This window comes from Hibiscus syriacus, unplaced genomic scaffold, assembly GCF_006381635.1.
Source record: "Hibiscus syriacus cultivar Baekdansim isolate YM2019G1 unplaced genomic scaffold, ASM638163v2 tig00111213_pilon, whole genome shotgun sequence".
NCBI lineage: Eukaryota > Viridiplantae > Streptophyta > Magnoliopsida > Malvales > Malvaceae > Hibiscus > Hibiscus syriacus.
In genome coordinates, this window is record NW_024063022.1 from 964,181 (window position 1) to 989,622 (window position 25,442).

General features: G+C 36.9%; 1 pseudogene; it reads left to right on the forward strand.

Moving 5' to 3' along the window:
* Positions 1-18,368: 18,368 nt before the first annotated feature.
* On the forward strand, positions 18,369-25,026 carry LOC120156080 (annotated as a pseudogene).
* The last annotated feature ends 416 nt before the right edge of the window (positions 25,027-25,442 follow it).

The following is a 25,442-nucleotide window of genomic DNA, read 5'->3' on the forward strand; positions in this document are numbered from 1 at the left end:
TAGACATGAACTTTGAACATTCGTCTAACAATAAGTATTTCTTAATTTTAATTATGTTTGATCACATTTTTACTTATGAAAGTTTTCTTTCTTTTCAGATTAAGAACTTCCAAAGAATTCGTTCAAAAGATATGAACCTTTTCATAAAGGTACTTATTGAATGGAAGGACACTAGGAAAAGAAGACCTTTCGATTTGAGGACAAATCGATTAAAAGAAAGGGAGTAGGATGTGATCCGATTCAGCATTATGTTTACATTGACTATTCTAACCTTTCAAGGGAAGAAACTTTCTAACTTTATACATGAAGATGCTTATTTTATATGTTATAATCTATTAATTTTCATATATATCTATTATATCTATAGTTATTATGATAGTAACTTATTCATTAATATGTGAGACATAAGTTATTATTATATACTATAGTCTACATTCTTATATTATACACATTGTATAAGTTTATATACTTAGTTTATTTCCTTATGTTATGTATGTAGGTACATTCGGCCAAAACTTGGGAGCTACATTGGAGATAAATGGAGCATGTAACAGCAAGGAAACTTACATAGGGACGTTTAGGAGAGCAAAAGGAACCATTGGTGAGAAGTTGTCCAGAGACCCGTGAGCTCATAGCTGGATTGAGCTGAATATTTGAGCTGCAAGATGACTTCAATTCAGCTGGGGAGCTTCACCATCATCACCACCACTTAGGACACTTCAAATATGTCCTAAGTCAAATTTTGTGAAATCGTACATTTTCACGAATAGTTGTCACCTCAAAAGGTACCTTTTCACAAGGAGCTGACATAATGTTCACCATGCTACAACTCACCTATGGCCAGCTTACCTCCAACTCATTCAAACCAGAACTAGCTCAAACATGAAAGGTTACCTTTCCCAAACATTGTGACCTTTCATGAATGATGCTGCCCATGAAGATGCCCTTTCACCAAGGAGCACGTTGGTAAAGAGATCACCAAGAGATATGAGATAGAGCTCCATACCTATTCGGCAACACCACATGCCTTACACATGAGAGATATGGAGCCAAACATGAAGAGGCACATCATCAATCGGCCAAGGGACGTGTCTTTGGTGCCAAGATGAACAAGCATGCACATTCGGCCAAGGGAGATGTCTCCCCACCCTTTGTCGAAACATCAAGCCCCTTCATGAGGAGTTAGCCAAACCAACACCAAGCCAAGGGACTTCTCCTTTCATTTTGAATCATTATGTACTTCCATAGAGACATGTACTTAGCCGAAACACTATGTAACCATTCGGCCAAGCCCTCTCATTTCCTATAAATTGAGAGGCTTGCCATCATTTGTAATCATCTCATCTCATATATTAAACAAACTCTTGTGAGTTAATTTCTCTTCAAAGTTCTTTGTGAACTTTATCGATTAAGCAAGTATAATTCATATACTTGTGGCGTCATACCTTCCATCCTGATTTCTAAATTCCTAGATTTATATCTAGCGGGTTGTAGACATTATCACCACCCCTCAAGAAAGTTTGTGAAGATCGAGATTGTGCTTCCTAGCATTGTTTCCACTTTGGCGTGCTTAAGATACAACATCACCATCATTTCCATTTCATTATCAACGTCCTTCATCAAGACCATCACCAACTTCATACTTCTGCGACCATCTCCTTTCTATCTTTATTTCATTTCTTTCTATTTCCTTTACTTTTATTATTATCCATTTCTTAAACCCATAATTAATATTATTTCTTTCTTACTTTTATTGCAGCCAAAACTTATAATTCAAGGACATCAGTACTTGTCAATCCTAGATCGGGACACAATAAGCCTATCTACTCACTTCCATCAAAGCGTGTAGATTCGCCTTACATCAAGCGATAATCAGAGCATAGTTGGATTGACAACAAAGGTGTCATTAGAGTGCAAAGAAAAAAGAAAAAGAAATTCAAAAAAAAAGAAAAGAAAGATTCCTACAACAATCAAAGGAGATCAAAGATAAAAAGAAGAAAAAAATTCAGAAAATAAAAATAAAAAAAAAGAAGAATTTCAAAAAGAAAGCAAAGCCAAGGAAAGTTTTCTACCATTGCAAGTACATCAAAGAGGTCTATCTACACTAAGAGAATATAACCTTATTGTTTCTTGAGAAAGGTTGTAGTAAGTGTTGTTTCTTGAATTGTAAGTCACCTCTTCCTTTTATATCCTTTCATTTTCCTTGTCTTCAACCATTTCTTTCTTTTGAATACTTTCTTCTACCTTTCCATTTCTATTTTCTTTTCTACCATAACCTATTTGCAACCGACGCACACAAGGAAAGAATTAACTTGTTTTAATCTTGAGTAAGTTCTTCAAAGGACTTAGCAAGAGAAATTGATTGGAAAAAGGCTAATTGAGAGAGTGAGATCAGAAAGGGAATTGTTAAAAGCCAAATTATATTCCCGAGAGTAAACACGAGTGTTGAGTGGAGTGATCTTATCATTTCTTTAGAGTAAACTTGAGAGGCTTTGTGAGTGTGCTGGTAAGGTTTAATTTTTTTTTATTTTGTTTACTAACCATGTCTCAAAGTCCTAAAGATAATGTAGGTCAACCAAACTTACAAATGCAACCATTGATTGGAGAAATGATGAGAATGTTTCGTGCGGAGTTTGATGCTCTTCATGATAAACTAGACCAACGACAAGATCCACCACAAGCTTGGAACAATGATACTCCTCGAATGTAACAACCTCTTCCAGAAGATGATGTCCTAGATAATTATGATGAAGAATGACCAGCAATGTTACAAGGACCTATGCGTGCCAATGTTGATGATAATATGAGCAACAGCAAAATCAAAATTCCTCAATTATAAGGGAAAACTGATCTTGAATCCTATATTGAATGGGAAAGCAAGGTGGAACATATTTTTAGTTGCCACAACTATTTCGAACTCAAGAAAGTAAGATTGGCAGCCATGGAGTTTGTCGATTATGCTTTGATATGGTGGGATCAACTTACTATTACCTGGAGGAGGAATGGAGAAAGACCAATTTTAACATGGATTGAAATGAAAGGTATTATGCGTAAATGTTTCATTCCTGTTTATTTTCACCAGGACTTGTTTCAAAAACTGCAGAACCTTAAACAAGGCCAACGAAGTGTGGAGGATTACTATAAGGAGATGGAAGTGGTAATGATCCGAGTTAATATTGAGGATGATCTTGAAGCAACCATGGTTAGATTTCTTGTCGGACTCAATCCAAAAATTGGCAACACTTTGGAATTGTATCATTACATAGAAATCGATGAAATGGTGCAAATGGCTATGAAGATAGAAAGCCAATTACGGAGAAGATCTATCTATCGCACTAACATGCCTACACCTTCAAGATGGAGTCCAAACAACTTAAAGAAGTCTACTCCTACTTATACTAAAGAGAAGGCCAAATCATCTAGTGCTCCACAACTCAACAAGGATAACCGATGAAAAGAGACCCCTGAACGATCAAGAGACATTTGGTGTTTTAAATATCTTGGAAGAGGGCATGTTTCTACATAATGTCCTAACCGAAACACTATGTTACTACTTGGAAATGGTGACATTGAGTCTAACCATTAAGTGGAAGAAGCAGCACCAACTGAAGTCGAGGAAAAAACAGAAATTGGTGCTCCCATAGAAGGCGAAGCCCTAGTAGTTAAAAGAAGTCTGAATGTTTAAGTAGTAGAGGACAATGCACAACGGGAAAATATCTTTCATAGTCGATGAAATGTGAATGAAAAGGTGTGTTTCATGATCATAGACGGTAGGAGTGTACCAATGTGGCTAGTTCCATCATGGTGGAGAAATTGGGAAAAGTTGAAGCATCCAAATCCCTACAAACTACAATGGCTCAATGAACGATGAGAACTTAACGTTAATAAACAGGTGATGGTTCCTTTTTCAATTGGGAAATACAAGGACGAGGTTATGTGTGATGTTTTTCCTATACATGCTAGCCATTTACTCCTTGGAAGACCATGGGAATATGATAAGAGGACCATCCATGATTGTTTTACCAATCAATATTCGTTCAACTATGGAGGGAAGAAGATTATCCTAACACCTTTGATGTCTAAACAAGTCCAAATTGATAAAATCAAGATGAAACAAAGTGTTGAGGCCATGAGGAAAGGAAAATCGAAGTCAAGCAATGAGGAAACTAGTTCAAAAACAAGTGCTTATACATCTAAGTCCTTGTTACAAAAAATTTTTATTGACGAGACACAAGGTTGATGAAGATTTTTCTAACCTTGAAAATGCAAAAATTTCCTTTGACTTGCAGGATGTTCACAATTCATCAATTTGGGGGACTAAAGAATGTGACCTTTCAAGAGCCAATAGGTGTGACTAATGAACAGTAAAGAGTGGCAATTCTTCATCCAAAGGATGTAACCCTTCAAGAATCAAGAGTTGTGCCTAATGAAAGACAAAGGGAGGTGATTCTTCATCCAAAGGGCATGACTTATAAAGATTATAAGGACATCACCATTCCAAGAGTCATCACCTTTCATGATTCGATGCATACATTTATTGAGGAACCAATGGTCATGACTTTTGGAATAATAAAGGATATAAACATTCAAGGCAAAATGTCTTCAATAGACATGAACTTTGAACATTCGTCTAACAAGAAGTATTTCTTAATTTTAATTATGTTTGATCACATTTTTACTTATGAAAGTTTTCTTTCTTTTCAGATTAAGAACTTCCAAAGAATTCGTTCAAAAGATATGAACCTTTTCATAAAGGTACTTATTGAATGGAAGGACACTAGGAAAAGAAGACCTTTCGATTTGAGGACAAATCGATTAAAAGAAAGGGAGTAGGATGTGATCCGATTAAGTATTATGTTTACATTGACTATTCTAACCTTTCAAGGGAAGAAACTTTCTAACTTTATACATGAAGATGCTTATTTTATATGTTATAATCTATTAATTTTCATATATATCTATTATATCTATAGTTATTATGATAGTAACTTATTCATTAATATGTGAGACATAAGTTATTATTATATACTATAGTCTACATTCTTATATTATACACATTGTATAAGTTTATATACTTAGTTTATTTCCTTATGTTATGTATGTAGGTACATTCGGCCAAAACTTGGGAGCTACATTGGAGATAAATGGAGCATGTAACAGCAAGGAAACTTACATAGGGACGTTTAGGAGAGCAAAAGGAACCATTGGTGAGAAGTTGTCCAGAGACCCGTGAGCTCATAGCTGGATTGAGCTGAATATTTGAGCTGCAAGATGACTTCAATTCAGCTGGGGAGCTTCACCATCATCACCACCACTTAGGACACTTCAAATATGTCCTAAGTCAAATTTTGTGAAATCGTACATTTTCGCGAATAGTTGTCACCTCAAAAGGTACCTTTTCACAAGGAGCTGACATAATGTTCACCATGCTACAACTCACCTATGGCCAGCTTACCTCCAACTCATTCAAACCAGAACTAGCTCAAACATGAAAGGTTACCTTTCCCAAACATTGTGACCTTTCATGAATGATGCTGCCCATGAAGATGCCCTTTCACCAAGGAGCACGTTGGTAAAGAGATCACCAAGAGATATGAGATAGAGCTCCATACCTATTCGGTAACACCACATGCCTTACACATGAGAGATATGGAGCCAAACATGAAGAGGCACATCATCATTCGGCCAAGGGACGTGTCTTTGGTGCCAAGATGAACAAGCATGCACATTCGGCCAAGGGAGATGTCTCCCCACCCTTTGCCGAAATATCAAGCCCCTTCATGAAGGGTTAGCCAAACCAACACCAAGCCAAGGGACTTCTCCTTTCATTTTGAATCATTATGTACTTCCATAGAGACATGTACTTAGCCGAAACACTATGTAACCATTCGGCCAAGCCCTCTCATTTCCTATAAATTGAGAGGCTTGCCATCATTTGTAATCATCTCATCTCATATATTAAACAAACTCTTGTGAGTTAATTTCTCTTCAAAGTTCTTTGTGAACTTTATCGATTAAGCAAGTATAATTCATATACTTGTGGCGTCATACCTTCCATCCTGATTTCTAAATTCCTAGATTTATATCTAGCGGGTTGTAGACATTATCACCACCCCTCAAGCAAGTTTGTGAAGATCGAGATTGTGCTTCCTAGCATTGTTTCCACTTTGGTGTGCTTGAGATACAACATCACCATCATTGCCATTTCATCATCAACGTCCTTCATCAAGACCATCACCAACTTCATACTTCTGCAACCATCTCCTTTCTATCTTTATTTCATTTCTTTCTATTTCCTTTACTTTTATTATTATCCATTTCTTAAACCCATCATTAATATTATTTCTTTCTTACTTTTATTGCAGCCTAAACTTATAAATCAAGGACATCAATACTTGTCAATTCTAGATCAGGACACAATAAGGCTATCTACTCACTTCCATCAAAGCGTGTAGATTCGCCTTACATCACTCTTTAACCATCTCTCTCGTATTTATTTCTTTTTCACTATTTTATTTTTGTTTTCTCACACACATACTCATAAGTTAAGTCAAATACACGCATACATATAGGAGAGATTTATTACCTTAGTTGTTGCTTTATTTTTCCTTATCGTAGAAAAATTCCTATAATTAATATAGCTTATCTTCATCTTAATTGTTAAGGATTACATGTGTTGCCCCCAAATTATTCACTTGCTTGTTGCCATCCACGTTGATATGCTATCATATTTCCAAGTGCTTCATTAGATTTCCAAACATTAAGAAGCCTTCAAATGTTGTCACTTCATCCATGTTTTGCTACCTCATTCTTATTCAAATTGCATGTGATTTTTGTTGCTTCTTTAATCCAAGATTTTCAACGTTTCAAATCTTATCACTCAAGTATTGCTGCCATCATTCTTCAATTTTCCAAGTGTCTTGCTAACATACAAAGTCAAGTTTGATTCCAACACAACCATGATAATTGAAAGGTAAAAAAATGATGATTGAATCAAAACAAAAAACTATAAGCTTAAAAATCCAAATCAGCCTTCTTCTTTCTTATTTTCTTATATTTTTTTATTGGGTTCCTCTTTATTTTTTATATATGGGTAAAAAGAAGAGATGAAAAATAATCAACCTTTATTCTCAGCTCTTATACATACATATGAATTATCAATAGGTAAAAAGAAGAGATGAATTAATAAGTAAAATGGTTTTGAATAATCTTCATATAACAAATTATATCAATGAAAATGTTTCGTTCTTTTTATGTAGGTGGAGTTTCGTATGGGTTTGAATAATTCTTAAACATATATTATAAAATAGTATCGATTAATTTATTACTTTTAAATTTTAAGTGAAAAAAGAAAATTTACTCAAATATTTAAGATCATTTGTGTAATATATCATTTTTAATTTTATTTATTCATTGTACCACGTAAACTACTCATTAAAAGTATGATAGTAATTAATTTTCAGTGACTGCATATTATTTACATTAAATTAAAATCGATCAAACTATGTTTTGGGTAAATTATTCCAATCATCATTGAACTTTACTCTATCTCCTATTTCACTTATTGTACTTTAAATTCATTCAATTTCCTCGTTGAATTTAACACAATTAGCATTTTTGGTCATTCAGTCTTTTTCTCACTAAACGACATTATAAATGGGTTGTTATATAGATGCAAAACGACGTCGTTTTGGTGAAAATTTTGTTTTTCTAAAACGATATCGTTTTAACGCCATTAAATTTTTAAAAGCTAAGTGACCAAAAATGCTAATTGTATTAAATTCTGTGAGGAAATTAAACATATTTAAAGTATAGTGAGTAAAATAGGAGAAAAAGTAAAATTCAATGATGATTGGCGTATGTTTTTTTTAATTAAACGTAAAAAAAGGTACCATACTTGTTTTTAATTAGGCTTAATACCAAAATAAGTGTACAAACTATACCAAAAATCTCGAATATGTACCTAAACTATTTTTTGACTAATCTTGGTTCTTAACGTTACCACTTTAGATGCCTAACGTTATAAATGTTATAACTTTAGGTACCTCGGTAAAAGAACTTGTAGACACCCGTTTTTGACCGGACTTAAATAATATATTATATTATTATTATTATTATAATTACTTATTATTATTATTATATTATTAATACTAATAATATTATTTTTGCAGGCTCCACTACCCCACTATTATCTCAACTACACAACTACCCACCTACTCCACTACCACATGCATCAGGGAGCAAATGGCATGGATTTGGAGTGTATGAAATTAGCTTTAAATAAGGTTTGGAGGGGGTTCATACGAGGGGGGAGTCAAAGAAAACGTTTGCTGCCAATAAACAGGACAAAAAGAGGGAGGAGTGAAGAGGGGAGGTCGTAGCCGCAGGTGATGAATCGAAGCTTCCCACCCTCACCACTCAATCTATTTAAGAATGAAAGAGGGGAAAGAAAGGCACACACACAAAGTCGTGTAATTATCATGGATAGAGAGCAGGAAGAGCTTCAATTCCTGGGTTTCTTTGGCATATTGAAAGAATCATTGAAGATCGTATGTTCATGGAAAAAATCTTCACCCAGATTACTCTTTCATTCATTTTGCCTCTCTCCTTCATCTTCCTAGCTCACATCCAAATCTCACAGCTCATTTTTGCTAATATTTTGAACAACCAAGATGCCTTGAATTATACACAAGCAGGGACGCCTGGGTACGATAAATTGTCTGATGTAATATCATTCGAATGGGTTTCGTTTTGGCTCTTCAAAACTGCCTATTTCACTTTCCTTCTCATCCTTTCACTCCTCTCGACGTCGGTCGTGGTTTACATGATCTCATGCATTTACACAGGCAAGGAAACCTCATTCAAGAAAGTCATCAGCGTCGTACCCAAGGTTTGGAAGCGGCTTTTCATGACGTTCATGTGGAGTTTCGCCATCGTTTTTGTCTACGGCATCGCTTCCGGCGTGGTGTTGTTGATGCCTCTTGCTGTTCTGGGATTCGGCGGGTTGGGGATGTCTGCTTTCGTTCTTCTCTTCATCCCCTACTTGGCGGGACTGGTCTATGTTTCCTTGGTCTGGCAATTGGCTAGCGTGGTTTCGGTAAGATGATTTCGGGATGAAAGCCATGAAGAAGAGCAAGGCGTTGATAAAGGCCTCAATAGCACACGTAAACTTGTGTGATGAGCTCAGAAGCAAACAGGGAACCAACCTTCCTTCCAGTTTCTCCTTCCTTAAATCCACTATCTGCCTTTCCAAAGGGGGTCGGTGTGGAATATGTCTAGAAAACGTGAAAACGGAACAGCTAATAGCAGTGATGTCGCTTCTTAATGATCTCACCAACCTCAATCTCAGCGAGACCACCGAGAAGATCATAGCTGAATATATATATGAATCGGCGGATCTAGAATGGATTTGCAAAGCAAAGCGAGGACTTTGCCTGGACCAGTGACGGACCCTTCAAAGCTCCCCGAATGGAACTACGATGGTTCCAACACCGATCAAGCACCTTGGAGAACCAAAATAAGGCCGAGCGCTAGAGGCAATGAAAGTCCTGATAAAGGTCCGAGAAGAGCGAAACAACGGAGGCAAGGTTACACCAGATGAGCGATCTCCATACCACACTGCTCGAAATCGGAAACCAACTAATGACCGTGCAGAGGGCTGCTGCTTCCCGTTCTGGAGGAAATGATCGCATTTTGCTATGAATTTGCGTGGAACGTTGAGAATACATTGAAGGCTCCATTAAAGTAGAGGAATTTCACTGAAGTTGAGGGAGCGTTGCGTATTAGAGAGAAATGGAATTGTTCATTTGATTCTCTTTGGTTGCTGGCGTGAAAACAAAATAAACCACCCATGTTTTGAACTTTGGGTAAATTCAACATATGGTCGTTCATCTATGGTTCCTTTTCTTATATTTATTTCATTTAGTTTATTATTTTTTTTATTTCATTTTATTTCATTTTATTTTTTTCCTTTTGATTTATTTAATGTTTTTTACTTTCTTTATTTTCTTTATTTTCTTATTATTATTTTTCCTTCCTTTCATTTATTTAATATTTATTTTTCTTTATCTAACATTTTTTACTTTTTAGGGATATTTTAATCCATCAAAGGTAAGTAATTCGAATCGAATGTTTTAAATTTCAATTCAAATTTTAATTTTCGCAATTAAAGACAACCGATAAATTAATTAGTACCGAAAGGGCGGTTCAAGGGTGCTAATCCTTCCTTGACCGTAACCGACTCCCGAACCCAACACATTTCTGGTAAAACAAAGATCAGGTAAGATGGTGTCTGACCTACCTTAATTTTTTTAAAATGGTCGGTGGCGACTCTAACCCAATCAATTCAAGTCGAAGCCCAATTCCGGGGCCCAACCGAAAGACGGTTGCGACAGCTTGGCGACTCTGCTGGGGACAGGTAAGTGAGTCAGGCCGAAATTAATTTTCGGTTGTCTTTTTATGCGAAAATGGTAAATTTAAATTTAAATTTATTTATTCGATTCCAGTTATTTACCTTTGATTATTTTTCAAATAAATAGTTGTACTAACATTTTTTTTAATGATTTCAGAGATTTTTGAAAAGTTTCTATCTCAAGCTCTATACCCGAGCTCCAAACCCTTTTAAGTGAGGGTGAAAGCGACGCATTCGTGTGAATTTATTCACCGCATATGCCTAGCAAGTAGCCTTCGGGATTTATATACCTTATGTCTTCGTGTGAATTTATTCACCGTGCGGGCATAAGGGAATGTTTCCTCTCGAGTTTAACTTAGTCCACACAAGCCTGTGATGGGTTTAGGACTAAGGGTCTGGCAAGCCCAAGGGGGCACCAGCAGGGAGAACTCGAGTACCGTTTTTAGGACCTAAACCGGGAGAGTGCAGGGAATTAGAGCCCACCCCAAAACCTCATTCCAAACCCTAGGCTGTTTTATTTCCTACTTTATTTTCTGCTCAAAACATGCGAACTAGACAAATATGCGGTTAGGATTTGTTTGAAATTAGCATACGGGATAGAGATCATGTCCGGGTAGGAATTAAAGCATGTGGGGTAGATATCATGTGGGGTAGGATTTTTTCATTTTTATTATTGTTTTGATTTACCTCACTAACCCTTTTATTTTTTGTTCTCTTTTATTTTGTGTTCATCGTTTGCATCATTTAAAACGATGTGTTGATCCACCAAAAATGTGTTTGTTAAACATGAATAATCTGCATTAATGGACAAATGGGTTATAATACAAAGAGATAAAAAACTCAGAAGTCCAACCGTGGTCAAAGAATACTCAAAGGTAAAGTTGCAGGGGCAATACGAGGAAAAGGTCACTGACCCGGTCGCTCCTTTCGAAAACTACAAGAACAAGATGGTGAAACACTAGCTGAGCTGGATGCCATTACTGACGAATTCAAGAAGCAAGCTTCGGATAGTTTCCCTCGATGGAGGGCTCCAATGACACTTTCGTTAGAAACAAGCTCGGTAGAAAGTGAAAGTCGGAGATGCAGTCCTTCGAGATCTTTTTTTTTGGGGCAATCATCTCATTATTCGCACATTTTAGCCAAAGGAGCCGGAATGGTTCGACAGGATATTCAACTAGTGAAAAAGACGAATCAACTTGTCAGAAGCTGTACAGGATCTATACCATCAAAAAAGTTTTTTGTCTCTTCAGACGTAACATTTTTGTCCCCAATAAAGATTATTCAGAATAATAGGCACATTTTTCGGATCAATGCCTCGAACATTTGATGCATCATACATTCAGACATATTGTGCATTTTGTTACTTTTCTTTACATTCGCATTATGATTCCTTTTTTTTCATTACATTCACATGTCTCATCAAAAATGAGAATATTCCGATCCTATGACATATAAGGAGCTTTACCAACAGTTGTTTGACGCACACGTGGTGTCACCATATCCAGAGAAATCCATGAAGCTCCGTACCCAGGTAGTATGATGAGAACGCTCACTGCGAAAATCATAGTGGAGTCCCAGGGCGCACTATCGAGAATTACTCCACAATCAAGAGTATCATACAGAAAATACGTAACAAGAATCGGATCGACTTCAACAACTTGGGGGCATCCAAGTGAGGAAGACCATTTCATCATTTGAGACATTTTGTTTGAATTTGTTTTTTCATTTTTTTTTCTCTCAAGTTTTTATAAGGACTTTTAAATAAATTTATGTTACTTTAAAGATGTTAAGCAATGGATCACATTTGCAAACTTGCAATTCTTTGAATATCATTTGAATTAAAAAACTCTGTGAATGGTTCAAAGTTACGGATCTTTGACAAAGTAACATGTTTTAAATCAAGGACCTTGACCTTACCCAAAATATACCCTCAAACACCGTACCCTGCTCTTACAATTAACTAATACAACATTTTCCTTTCATAAGGTACGGACAACATGGGGCATCATTTGCATATGACAATTACTATGTTTTTTTATTTTTCAATGACGATGATGATCTTTACAAATGAAAGAGTCGAGTAGGTGAATCCAGTTTAGGTCAGTTGCTTGAAAATTGAACTCTAAAGATGAGATTCCTTGACTTTCAAAAAACACCTAGGCTATAACAGGTTCTTCTTGACAATCTTAGGAAATTAAATCCGTAAAAACTGAGCTATTCCGCTAAGGCAATTGGTTATAGAGGAAACTTGAAAGCCCTGGCCTTATGAGTAAATTATGTTCAAACCATGACATTGCTCGGACACTTGGCAATTCGGTGTTTGCTCCACTGCTCTTGTCAGGCTGAAGACTCTGTGATGAGATGAACCCTTCAGTTAAACCTGATAAAAGTGATTATAATTTAAGCTGTTCCTCTAAAGCAATTGGTTGAACGCCCCGGCTTTATGGATTCGGCTATCCAGATAAAGGTAAATTAAATCAAGTTTATCTAAGCAAGAAATTTTCGGTAAAATGGACTAAGGGAGTTAAGGAACACCTGTTATAGTCAACTACACACGAGCACTCAAGAATTTCATTTTTAGACCGATGTTTTTGCACTGCCTTTGTTAGAGGAGCCTGCAAAGCTTGAACAAATAGAAGATTTCAGAGGACTGAAATAAAAGGTCTAGTAAGTCATCATGCTAGTTGTGTCATTTTGTCCGCACCCAATTGAAGTGCCAAAGCATGTTGCGCTATTTCAAAAAAAAAATGACATTTTTTTTCCTTTTTTTCCTTCCAAAACCTTATAAAGGAGGCCAAGCTAAAGCCAACCCATCCATTTGACACTGGTCAAAGAGCTGTAACTCTGAAAATAAAAGAGCTATTGATTCCTTTGATATTCTTTGAACTCACGTTTATAATTTGATTCAATTGCGAATAATATTTTACAGCATTTTTATCGTTTTCTCTCCTGAAACAAGAAAAATGAGAAAAACATTTTCAAACAGAACAATCTCAGATATGAAATGTCTGTAAAGCCCAAGCTCGAGAAGCAAATGGGGCACGATCGATTCCATGGACCAGATTGGCCGACAAAGCACGAGACTCCATCCAGAAGATAACACATAATTCATTCATATTGCATGCATCTTAAACATACTTAGGTGCATCACATTCATCATTTTAGCATACACGTTTTTGCAGCTTTTAGAGTCAAGTTTTGACTTCAGGATGAAGGATACTCGATTCTCAAGCGCCTTCAAAGAAGGATGGTGGTTGATTAACTCTGCAGTAAGAAGCTACACTTCGACCAACTCGACAGATTGAAAGTTTTTCTCGAAACTACACATATTGTTCGAGTGCCAATTTCAACTTCACAACGAAGGATATTGGACTCCAGACAACGCAAGTTCAACTTCACGACGAAGGGACCGCTGGTTGTCAACAAACAACTTCTCAATATCAGAGCCAATTTCAACTTCACAACGAAGGATATTGGACTCCAGACAACGCAAGTTCAACTTCACAACGAATGGACCGCTGGTTGTCAACAAACAACTTTTCAATTTCAGAGCCAATTTCAACTTCACAGCGAAGGATATTGGACTCCAGACAACGCAAGTTCAACTTCACGACGAAGGGACCGCTGGTTGTCAACAAACAACTTCCCAATTTCAGAGCCAATTTCAACTTCACAACGAAGGATATTGGACTCCTGACAACGCAAGTTCAACTTCACGACGAAGGGACCGCTGGTTGTCAATAAACAATTTCCCAATTTCAGAGCCAATTTCAACTTCACAACGAAGGATATTAGACTCCAGACAACGCATGTTCAACTTCACAACGAAGGGACCGCTGGTTGTCAACAAACAATTTCCCAATATTCAGAGCCAATTTCAACTTCACAGCGAATGATATTGGACTCCTGACAACGCAAGTTCAACTTCACGACGAAGGGACCGCTGGTTGTCAATAAACAATTTCCCAATTTCAGAGCCAATTTCAACTTCACAACGAAGGATATTGGACTCCAGACAACGCATGTTCAACTTCACAATGAAGGGACCGCTGGTTGTCAACAAACAACTTCTCAATATCAGAGCCAATTTCAACTTCACAACGAAGGATATTGGACTCCTGACAACGCAAGTTCAACTTCACGACGAAGCGACCGCTGGTTGTCAACAAACAACTTCTCAATTTCAGAGCCAATTTCAACTTCACAACGAAGGATATTGGACTCCTGACAACGCAAGTTCAACTTCACGACGAAGGGACCGCTGGTTGTCAACAAACAACTTCTCAATTTCAGAGCCAATTTCAACTTCACAGCAAAGGATATTGGACTCCAGACAACGCAAGTTCAACTTCACGACGAAGGGACCGCTGGTTGTCAATAAACAATTTCCCAATTTCAGAGTCAATTTCAACTTCATAGCAAAGGATATTGGACTCAAGACAACGCAAGTTCAACTTCACGATGAAGGGACCGCTGGTTGTCAATAAACAACTTTCAACTTCACGATGAAGGATATCCAACTCGAGAAGGCTATCTGCCAAAGACCCCCGAGTTCGATTACGCTCAACTCTAAGGCACATCATTTGCAGCATAACTTAAGTCGAGAAGGGTTATCTTCCAACCAAAGACCTTCGAGTTTGACTACGCTCAGCTCCGAGGCACATCATTTGCAGCATAGCTTAAGTTGAGAAGGGCTATCTGCCAACCAAAGACCTGACGAGTTCGATTTCATTCAGCTCGATGACAGCGATAAATTGCTTTCTGGAAGAATTTTCAAGCCGAAATCTTTAAACCGAGAAGAAGACAAAGGCCCAATTCCAGGAAGCTCAATCACATTTGAGAACACCAGACAAAAACTGGTTGTCTTTTTCGTCTTTGCCCTATTCTTGCTAACACAAGAATGTGCAAAGAGGGGCAGCTGTAGACACCCGTTTTTGACCGGACTTAAATAATATATTATATTATTATTATTATTATAATTACTTATTATTATTATTATATTATTAATACTATTAATATTATTTTTGCAGGCTCCACTACCCCACTATTATCTCAACTACACAACTACCCACCTACTCCACTACCACATGCATCAGGGAGCAAATGGCATGGATTTGGAGTGTATGAAATTAGCTTTAAATAAGGTTTGGAGGGGGTTCATACGAGGGGGGAGTCAAAGAAAACGTTTGCTGTCAATAAACAGGACAAAAAGAGGGAGGAGTGAAGAGGGGAGGTCGTAGCCGCAGGTGATGAATCGAAGCTTCCCACCCTCACCACTCAATCTATTTAAGAATGAAAGAGGGGAAAGAAAGGCACACACACAAAGTCGTGTAATTATCATGGATAGAGAGCAGGAAGAGCTTCAATTCCTGTGTTTCTTTGGCATATTGAAAGAATCATTGAAGATCGTATGTTCATGGAAAAAATCTTCACCCAGATTACTCTTTCATTCATTTTGCCTCTCTCATTCATCTTCCTAGCTCACATCCAAATCTCACAGCTCATTTTTGCTAATATTTTGAACAACCAAGATGCCTTGAATTATACACAAGCAGGGACGCCTGGGTACGATAAATTGTCTGATGTAATATCATTCGAATGGGTTTCGTTTTGGCTCTTCAAAACTACCTATTTCACTTTCCTTCTCATCCTTTCACTCCTCTCGACGTGGTCGTGGTTTACATGATCGCATGCATTTACACAGGCAAGGAAACCTCATTCAAGAAAGTCATCAGCGTCGTACCCAAGGTTTGGAAGCGGCTTTTCATGACGTTCCTGTGGAGTTTCACCATCGTTTTTGTCTACGGCATCGCTTCCGGCGTGGTGTTGTTGATGCCTCTTGCTGTTCTGGGATTCGGCGGGTTGGGGATGTCTGCTTTCGTTCTTCTCTTCATCCCCTACTTGGCGGGACTGGTCTATGTTTCCTTGGTCTGGCAATTGGCTAGCGTGGTTTCGGTAAGATGATTTCGGGATGAAAGCCATGAAGAAGAGCAAGGCGTTGATAAAGGCCTCAATAGCACACGTAAACTTGTGTGATGAGCTCAGAAGCAAACAGGGAACCAACCTTCCTTCCAGTTTCTCCTTCCTTAAATCCACTATCTGCCTTTCCAAAGGGGGTCGGTGTGGAATATGTCTAGAAAACGTGAAAACGGAACAGCCAATAGCAGTGATGTCGCTTCTTAATGATCTCACCAACCTCAATCTCAGCGAGACCACCGAGAAGATCATAGCTGAATATATATATGAATCGGCGGATATAGAATGGATTTGCAAAGCAAAGCGAGGACTTTGCCTGGACCAGTGACGGACCCTTCAAAGCTCCCCGAATGGAACTACGATGGTTCCAACACCGATCAAGCACCTTGGAGAACCAAAATAAGGCCGAGCGCTAGAGGCAATGAAAGTCCTGATAAAGGTCCGAGAAGAGCGAAACAACGGAGGCAAGGTTACACCAGATGAGCGATCTCCATACCACACTGCTCGAAATCGGAAACCAACTAATGACCGTGCAGAGGGCTGCTGCTTCCCGTTCTGGAGGAAATGAGCGCATTTTGCTATGAATTTGCGTGGAACGTTGAGAATACATTGAAGGCTCCATTAAAGTAGAGGAATTTCACTGAAGTTGAGGGAGCGTTGCGTATTGGAGAGAAATGGAATTGTTCATTTGATTCTCTTTGGCTGCTGGCGTGAAAACAAAATAAACCACCCATGTTTTGAACTTTGGGTAAATTCAACATATGGTCGTTCATCTATGGTTCCTTTTCTTATATTTATTTCATTTAGTTTATTATTTTTTTTATTTCATTTTATTTTTTTCCTTTTGATTTATTTAATGTTTTTTACTTTCTTTATTTTCTTTATTTTCTTATTATTATTTTTCCTTCCTTTCATTTATTTAATATTTATTTTTCTTTATCTAACATTTTTTACTTTTTAGGGATATTTTAATCCATCAAAGGTAAGTAATTCGAATCGAATGTTTTAAATTTCAATTCAAATTTTAATTTTCGCAATTAAAGACAACCGATAAATTAATTAGTACCGAAAGGGCGGTTCAAGGGTGCTAATCCTTCCTTGACCGTAACCGACTCCCGAACCCAACACATTTCTGGTAAAACACAGATCAGGTAAGATGGTGTCTGACCTACCTTAATTTTTTTAAAATGGTCGGTGGCGACTCTAACCCAATCAATTCAAGTCGAAGCCCAATTCCGGGGCCCAACCGAAAGACGGTTGCGACAGAACTTAAAAATATTTTATTTTTTAAAAATACCAAAAAAACTCAAACTCTTAAAATCTCTTATTCTAATCACATTTACTCTAACTGTCGGTCGTCTCTGGCTATCCATTCACCAGCGACGGGCCTCCCATACATCGTCGACCACTCACTGACTGATTACAGCTCTTAATATCATCTCAAAACCTAAAATTCTCAAAACCCTAAATTTCAATCTCTAAAATCACAAATACTTAATCCCTAAAATTCATTTGATCAATCGTGATAATCGATTGTTTAGCCGATAATGAAAACCGACTGTTTGGTCGACTGCTTAATCGGTCGTTTGGCCATGGCAAAGCCATGGGAAAGGGGAGGGAGAGAGTGGGGTGGGATGCGGGGAAGAAAAAGGATGGGATATGTGTATTTTGGCTTAAAATCAAAATAGATGTCTAAAATTTTTAAAATTTTAATATTATGATACGAATTATTTAACGGAGTTTTATAAAATTTATTATTATCAAAACATCTAAAGTGATAACGTTTATAACGATATACTCTTAGAGGGATAAAAAATAGTTTATACATGTATTCAAAATTTTTGGTATAGTTTGCACTTATTTTGGTATTAATCCTATTAATTATATAGTTTACCACCAAATAAATAAATCTCATTATCGCGTTGGGCTCCTTCTATGCCTCTGTTTCTCCCCTTTTCTGCTCCTTGAGTAGTTTCTTTGCTTCACTGAATCATTTTCAATTAATCAGATCTTTAAAATCCAAGCTATTTCTTTCGTTTAGTAAAAAATAAATTGATAGAATTTTCCTTTTAGTTTTGTTTAATTTCATTTAAGAAAAAACGCGGGGGTGGGGGGTGGGATGCCGGCCTTTTACGGAGCCAGATTGATGACATTTGAGGATTCAGAGAAGGAGAGCGAATTCGGTCATGTTCGTAAGGTAATATCTCTCTTCCATTATATCATTTTGGACCTTTTCGTACCTCAATTTCATTTGTTCTTTTAACGTTGGATTGGGATTATCTTGATATGCTTTGTGAGTTTTATTGGTTGATCTACATTTTCTTTCTTTTATTGATGTGATTTAATTGATTTGAAACGTTTTTCTATGTGTTTTATGATTTCTTTATCTAATGATATTCTTCCTTTGGGACTTAGAGGTTGGAATGAGCTGATTGAGTGTTTGGTTTATTTTTTAATTCTTGATCTGTGTTTTCTTTGGTTATTATAAATGGTACTGATTCAAGATGTTTGATATGACCTCTGAGAATTTCTTTTTCTTTTATTTTTTTTGTCAAATGCATGATCAGTGACTTTTGGATTGATCTGGATGTCCATTTACGTGAGTATTGACAGGCTTTCTTGAGATATATAAATTGGGGCGTGTCTGTGCATTTGGTAATACTAAAAATTGGTTGCTTTCATTAGACTTGTGGTAATTTAATTTTTGTCCAACCATAGTTGATTTTATTAGACTTTTTTTTTAAAAAAGTTATTTTATTAGACTTGTGGCAGTTTATATTGTCATTTATTTTAGTTGAATTGCTTTCATAGCCCAATGTATTTGATTCAGATGCTATTTCTTGTAGTGGATTAATTTTTCTACCACAATTTGTCACTATGGGTTTGATTGAAGAACTTGTTAATCGCGAATTCTGTGACAATAGATAATGAGAAGTATGAGAAAGCTACTTTCTTTTCTCTTTCTACTTTCATGTGGATATACAGGTAATTTTGTATTTGAAGAAAGTGCTAGGCATTCATATTTTACTTTCTTTTGAAGTCCATGAATCAATTTGAAATGTTTTTTATGATTGACTACAATCTTTGGAATTAGCTTGGATTAATGCATTCTGTTCTTAACTTCTTTTTTTCCTTCTGGTTTCTACACTTTAACTACCATACAGGTGTCTGGACCAGTTGTCGTTGCTGATGGAATGGCTGGTGCTGCTATGTATGAATTAGTCCGTTTTGGACACGATAATCTGATTGGTGAAATCATTCGGTTGGAAGAAGAATCTGCTACAATCCAAGGTGTTTTCTTAATACTAACATTACTACGTTAGGCTTTTCAGTTAAGCTTTCGTGGAAAGGGAGTTTGTAAAGAGAAGAAGAATTACATGTGGCTAATGTGGATCCACAGCGGAAATGAGTTCTAAAATTGATAAGAAACTTCCACTGTGTTCTTATTTCAGTCTATGAAGAAACAGCTGGTCTGATGGTTAATGATCCAGTTTTGCGCTCACACAAGGTGTATTATTGTTGCTTCTCTTTGAATTTTAAAACTGTACTGTTTACTCTTCGGTTTCTTAACAGTGAGTTGATTAGAATATTGAGCTTATATCATATGTTGTTCTATGTTATTCTTACAGCCCCTGTCTGTTGAATTGGGACCAGGAATACTGGGAAACATCTTTGATGGAATTCAGGTTCAACCATAGTTCACCTGCAGTTTAAATTCCTCTACTTTTTAGCTTTTTCTAGTCAATTTTGTTATGAAAATCACCTTATGTTTTACCTGTTGTGCTGTTAAATTATATTATCATGAATCGGTGTTAATTGATATCTGCTCTTCTTTTTTGTTTCAATTTTATATCAACATAGAGGCCTTTGAAAACTATTGCTAAAAGATCTGGTGATGTGTACATCCCTAGAGGAGTTTCTGTCTCAGCGCTTGACAAAGATACTCTTTGGGAGTTTCATGCAACTTTCGTAGCTTTAGATTTCTGATGTTGGTGTTCAATACAATTCTTACTTCATGCAGGTGAGGGAGACATGTTAACTGGTGGAGATCTGTATGCTGTAAGTTTAATGTGGCCTTGTGCTCTCATTTATAATATTAGTTCCTTAAGCAAGCCAAATCTAAAAATGACAGGAAGGGAGGGAGAGTACATTGCAACTTGCTTTGATTTTTGTGTACAAAAATCGGCATATGGACATTTTTTGTTGGAGGGCTAGGGAGCCAAAAACCTGAATAATTAAAAGTAGGACAAAAACCTACATGTTTCATTTCATTGCCTCTCTCGAGGCAAAAACGTGTAAACCAGTTCCTGTAGTGCAATAGTATGGTTCTTGGATCACTTAATTTTATTTCTTTTTTGGATCTTCTATTGTCTTTAAATAATTCTATGGCTTCAATGCAGACTGTATTTGAAAACACTTTGATGCAACATCATGTTGCCCTGCCTTCTGATGCAATGGGAAAGATCACTTACATTGCTCCCCTGGTCAATATTTGTTGAAGGTTTGGCCGTTTAATTCTTTTATCATGATATCTATATGCTTTAATGTAGGACATACCTTTATTTTTGCTATATTTGACCCTTTTACTTCATTTCATGATACTGTGCTGGAACTTGAATTCAAGGTGTCAAAAAGCAAATCACCATGCTTCAGGTTTTTTTCTTCAAGTCATTGTGTTTTTTATGCTTATAGGTTACATTAGGCGGGTTGGGTTCTGGCTCAGTTTGTTTATTTTTTGAGTCAAATTATTGAGTGGGGTAATATATGGACGCTGGTCATTCCTTGTACTAGAAGTTGGTCTTGGCCAAGATAATTTTTGTTAATTAGCTTTGGATCATTGTCTTTTTATTAGTTAACTTACTTTTGATGGTCGGCAGGACATTTTTGTTGGGTCAATATTTTGCCATGTGTATTAACCGTTTTTCTTTTTAACAATTGCAAATATTTTATTTTGACTATGCTACACCTGTTTACAGACATGGCCTGTACGTACACCTAGGCCTGTTGCATCGAAACTTGCTGCAGACACTTGAATGGAACGTGGTATTGACTTTGTTTGTGGTCAGCATGTTCTTGATGCCCTAGTCCCCTTAGTTCTTGGTGGAACTTGTGCTATTCCTGGTGCATTTGGCTGTGGTAAAACTGTGATTAGCCAAGCTCTTTCTAAGGTTAATTTTTTTATGGTTCTATTGAACTTAACTTTTTTCAATAATTCAATTATATATTTTCATTGGGTTTATTTTTCTTACCATGTGCAGTACTCAAATTCAGATGATGTTGTCTATGTGGGTTGTGGGGAACGAGGAAATGAAATGGCCGAGGTGGTTTTTAACCTTTCAATTTGAAATTTTATGCATCTGGTAGATTTTAGTACCCTGACTCTATTTTTATTTATTTCAGGTTCTTATGGATTTTCCTCAATTGACAATGACATTGCCTGATGGTCGTGAAGAATCTGTCATGAAGTGCACAACACTTGTGGCCAACACTTCGAACATGCCTGTGGCAGCTCATGAAGCGTCTATTTATACAGGTAAACTTTGAACTACTAATTGTAATAATTGGATGGTGAACTGTTGCATTAAGTGTAACCTTTGGGACCAAGAGTCTCCAATTGTTATTTTTGGCTAATTTCATTCATTACATGACAATTTGTGGGATTTATTCTTGTTACCTTTGTTTCCTTCTGTATTCTGGAAAGGACATGGGCTGCCATAACACTTCTTTTCATTGATATTGCAGGGATCGCAATAGCTGAATACTTCAGAGATATGGGCTACAATGTTAGTATGATGGCAGACTCAACATCTCGCTGGGCGGAAGCATTACGTGAGATTTCTGAACGGCTGATAAAGCTCTGTCAAACCTTTGCTAATGAAACAATCTGTCTTCCCTTTGACTTATCATTTTTCCTACTGCTTCATAAAATTTAGGGTTTTAGGCATGTTGACGTGGTGCATGGAAAATGCTTCAGTGTAGTCCCTGTTCAATAACAGCTCATATGGCTGACAATAAATTAATAATTTTTCAGTGTAATTTGGGTAGAACTGCCATTTCTTTTTACCAGTTGTATTGGTCCTTCAGGTTATAAATACTGTCAAAAATAAGGTTTGCTGGGCAAGTGGATGTGTTTTGTTTTGTTCATATTTCTTCTGTCTGGTATACTTTGGTATTCACCCTATTGTCTTCACCGCTTTCTTTATATTAAGCTCATATTGGCATCTGTGTTAATTTCTCTTGCAGGCTGAAATGCCTGCTGACAGTGGATATCCTGCTTATCTGGCTGCAAAATTAGCCTCTTTTTATGAACGTGCTGGTAAAGTTAAATGCCTTGGTGGGCCAGAACGTACAGGAAGTGTCACAATTGTTGGTGCAGATTCTTCTCCTGGGGGAGATTTCTCTGACCCTGTGACATTTGCAACCCACAGTATTGTCCAGGTATAAATCAAGATTTTATACACTCCCTTGGTTATGTTAGTGCTGTGTGTGACTGTTATACTTATCCGTGCAAGAAAAGAAAAACCTCCATGTTCCTTGTTGGTTTGGATTTTAGGTTTTCTGTGGTCTTCACAAGAAACTTGCTGAGAGGAAGCATTTCCCTTCTGTCAACTGGCTTATTTCATACTCAAAGTACTCGGGGTTATGTTCATAATTGGATACCTCTTAGTTTGTAATTATCTCAAAAAATGATTTTCCTTTATTCTCCTTGAGCTGGCCTTATCCAAGTGGTACAACTTTTCCATATTGATTGATTGATTGTATATTGTGTTCCAAGGCTTTGGAATCTTTCTATGAGAAATTTGACCCTGATTTTATTAGCATTAGGACAAAGGCCAGAGAGGTGCTTCAGAGGGAAGATGATCTGAATGAAATTGTCCAGGTATGTTTCCGTATCATGCTATGGTTCTTGATGAATTAGAATTGAGGCTGAATCATTATTCAGAACATAATGTTGTTTTCATTCTCTTATCCCTTTGTTTGTTTTGTTTTTGTTAGTACTGTTTAGGTGCGGACCTCCTTGTCTGACCTGGTAGGCCTAGCCCATACGAGAAAAATTGTGGCTAGTCCTACCCAAATCATTAACATAAAGAAAAAAAAAACATTACTAGCCCGGGCTCGGTTGAGGAATTTGGAAAAAAATCAGCCTGTTGCCTGCAGCCTGCCCCTTGGACACACATAATTAGCTTGCTACTGTAAATTTTTAGGACCGTCCTTTTATCTCGTCTCAATTCAGCACTCACTGGCATTTTTATGGTTACAGCTTGATGGAAAGGATGCTCTAGCTGAAACAGATAAGATCACACTAGAAACTGCTAAACTTTTTAAGGTAACATTATCTTGCTCAGAATGCTTTTACACCGTAATCTTCAGCCTTTACTATTTGATACCAGAAATTATCTTAGTACCTATCGTTGTTTCAATGTCTTTGTCTTCATATTGTAATCCTTCTATGCACACGTTTCTTCGTTTTGCTGGGACAGATCTGACAAGTTCTGCCCATTCTACAAGTCTGTTTGGATGATGCGCAACATTGTTCATTTCAATACTTTGGCCAACCAGGTAATGCAGCTATGCTTTCGACGCTACTACAACTGCTTATTGATACCATTATGTTTTCCAATAATTTCTATTATGGCTGCTTTTGGTGCTGACATGGACTTCTATAATCTGAGAATAGTTGGAAAAAAAATGTTAACCTTTTTGCTGGCGTGCAAATAAGCAAAATTGATCTGACATAGAAGTCCACGTTGTTTTCCTTTAACAATGGTTTCAATTTTATCTATGTGCTCCGGTAGAAATATAAGGACTATATTAGTCAATTCTGTATAGTCCATGTTAGTGTATGGGACTGTCTCGGTACTTTAGCCTGGGTTTAGCTATTTGGAAAAGGATAAGGGAAAGAAAATGACAACTTCTTTATGGGGGGTGGGGAGAGAAGTTGCATATGGAAATTAGTATTTAAATCCTAAAATATCGGTGCCACTAAAGATGTTAAATTTATGCTAACAAAAGTATAACAGCATGTTCTAGAAATGTATATAGCAATCGAAGTCTGATTGAGTTTGGTGTCATGTGCAGGTAGTGGAGAAAGCAGCCGGGATGGACGGTCAGAAGATAACATACAGTCTTATCAAGCATCGTCTGGGAGATCTCTTTTATCGATGTGAGTTTGAGCTTTCTGCTGGAAATTCTCCGAAGAATAAACAAAAGAATCAAATCAAAATGATGCGAACAGTTATATTTCTAGGATGCCGTGTTTTTGGCCCAAAAGAAGGGATGATGATGTGCTTCATATGTCCATTTTTCCCCTCTACATCACACAGGTCACAAAAATTTGAAGACCCAGCTGAGGGAGAAGAAGCACTTGTGGCAAAATTTAAAAAGCTTAACGAGGATCTGACGGCTGGTTTCCGCGCATTGGAGGATGAGACTAGTCCAGATTTGTCTCGTCTCTGGCTCCATCTTTTGGAGCATTAAGAAACTTGTATGCATGTTGTGCCGTCGTTGTAGCTTTTGTTAGCTGCACGTAAATTCAATATTTATTATTTTTATTGCCTTGCCTTTTTGACAGCATGAAACTGAATCCGTTTTTCTACCATTTGTGTATGGAATAATTTCCCTTTGGATTTGTCTGGGGGGAAATGAAATTTTCAACATAATAATATCAGCAATCTATATATGCGTTCATTGTTTTCGTTTCGTTTTATTTCCCTACTCGTTTCATATGTTATTTTTAAATTGTCCAAGATTTTGCACAAATTCTCTAATCAAGGAATATGTTTCTTTTTACATTATACTAAATAAAATCAGGTTAGATCCAACAATTTACTTTGTCTAGCGACTACAAATTAAATGCGTATCAGCAATAATTAAAAGGACAACAAATTCCACATTACACGATTTGATGGTTTGCCAAAAAGTTACATAAATTCAAGGTACGTAACACACAAGTTCCGGTCGAAATTATTCCAAAGTGAGTTTTGAGGATTTCGTAAGCAAAGACCAACCAATTTGATTCTCCAAGATGGCTGAGGTTGAAAAAGAAGCCACATTC